At 37.4% G+C, this 2,137-nt stretch overlaps 1 protein-coding gene across 1 annotated transcript in view; it reads left to right on the forward strand.

The window, feature by feature from the left end:
- OTUD6B (OTU domain containing 6B) overlaps nucleotides 1-1,477 on the forward strand; it is a 12,317-nt gene extending 10,840 nt beyond the window's left edge. The window contains exon 8 of the transcript XR_001414469.1: nucleotides 26-1,477. The gene's annotated coding sequence lies outside the window, so the exon portion shown is untranslated. The remainder of the gene's footprint in view (nucleotides 1-25) is intronic.
- Nucleotides 1,478-2,137: the final 660 nt, after the last annotated feature.

Genomic DNA, 2,137 nt, shown 5'->3' on the forward strand with positions numbered 1-2,137 from the left:
TTTTTTTTTTGGGGGGGGGGGGGAGTCGACAGTAGGAACTGAATGCTTGCTGCTGATCCTAGTAATGAATCTGTGAGAAGACCATTGTTGGGTTTGACTATACATCAGAACACTGATGCAAGTTAACTCTGCTGTTCATCCCCCGTAGCCTTTCATCTGTGCGTTTCTATGATACAGAAATGTCATCAACAAAAAGCTCCTCGGTGTCCTCACTTCAGGTGGTGAAACTCATCTGAACTCATCGTTTATGGATCTGCTGATCTAAGCACTTTGTGATCTAAAACGTGATGTTTTAAAATCCTCAAAACAGCTGGTTGCATACAGGTTGAAAAATAACCACCTTGGGTTTTGTCAGTAACTTTAAAGGTGATCTGCAGAAGAATTAAGTTTATTTTGATTGCTCAGAGACCTCAAAGGTGTGGTTTTTCTGGATATTTTTTTTTTTGTCTTGACTTTTTGCATTAGAAGCATAGATTTTTGTCTTTAAGTCACTGTAAATGTGACTCCAAAATTAGCAGCGTACTGAAACCAAAGTTGCAATGCAATTGTTTTATAACAATAGAAGTGATTTATTTATTTTTTATTTTTTAAAAGCCTTAGTCAATAACATGATAATTTGTCTGCATTTTAGTGCTGATGAGTTGGTTGGAGAAAAGCGTTTCATGTCAAGTTGAAACACCTTTGCCCTGGTTTGAGGATGATGAGCTCCCAGTGCGTGTCGTGTAGTCCTTCAGGAAAGCCAGCCAGCAGATTGATATTTGTGGGACTTAGAAATTAGAAGGAAAAAAAAATCTGCTCTTACTTAAGAAGGAGGAGATAAGTGTTCACTTCGTGGATCAGATTCTGTCTGATTTAAAGCACTTTGAGAGAAAGGGTGGGGGAAGAGAGTCAGACCATTATAGTAGGGGGTTTTCGACAAGCAGAACTTGAATTGTGACTTCGTTAGATCGGTGCCTGCCAGGAAAACGTTCACCAGATCAGGAGTTTTTACATCCTTATTTACCTGATACAGTATAGCAAATATAGCTGTATTTATAGCAGCTGGTTTACTGTACAATTCGCTTTACTACCTTGATTGTATAAAACAATGTTTTTAATTTCAAACAAAAAATTGGATGCAACACTATGGAAAAGGTGTTTATTTGTAACACCGCTATAAATTTCACTAAAACTATTAGTCAGATATACTGTTCTCTGTGTTGCTTAGAATTGATGTGATATGAAATGCACATGCTGCATTTTAGAGATACCCTGCAAAGAAAAGTTCTTCAGCTTGTTGGGTTTTCAGTCTTGTTTGATTAACTAAGGGAGGAAAGATGTCAGAGGTGTGGAATGTCCGTACCACCAGTTTGCCCTGTTGAAGATGTTTACAGTTTGTATAAAGCAAAATAATGTTTTAATATAGTGAGTGAAAGATCCTTGCTCGTGCCGTATGGGACTTGCCAAAAATGTAATAAATCGGTTTATTTGTGGCGAATCTTGTTGTGGTCACTTTTAATTTTGTACTTAGATTGCTCGCTTCTTATTTTGGAGTATTAATTAATTTACTTAATTATCTGAAAAAATATCAATACACATCTTTGTACAGGTCTTAATGTGTGTGCCTTTTCACCTCATGTGCTTGTGAAGAATTGTACTGTGTGACCAGCAGCCTCCAACATTCAGGGTTGGGTGAGGTCCCCGAGAGACAGAGCTGGGTAGTGGCTTCTCTGGCAACCACCTTTGCACCTTCTTCACTGCTCGGTAGAACTACTTCAACAGATTTTTAAAAAAACTTTATTTTAATCTCTGATAATATATATTTATCAGTGTTTGGCGTACTGTGTTCTGTGTCGCTGGTTCAGTCACAGTATTTGCTGTCTGCTCCATTTGCTGCTTGAGCACATTATCCTTCTGCTTTGGAACATTTGATCACAATTTTTGCAGACAACTGCAGAATGAGAGTCAACATGGAGATCTTTGAGGAGAAAAACCTACATGGGACAAGAAGCTGGAAAATGCAGTGAAAGAATACTTTAAATCCAACCGGAAAAACAGTACTGTTCAGTAAAAACAATAATGAAAAGATTCTTAAGGAAAATTACCCTCTTGATATCCTAAACCTTTAAATTTTAGTTTTTATCTTTTAGCTCTGGCA

Source organism: Calidris pugnax, unplaced genomic scaffold (assembly GCF_001431845.1).
Source record: "Calidris pugnax isolate Ruff unplaced genomic scaffold, ASM143184v1 scaffold41, whole genome shotgun sequence".
Taxonomy (NCBI): Eukaryota; Metazoa; Chordata; class Aves; order Charadriiformes; family Scolopacidae; genus Calidris; species Calidris pugnax.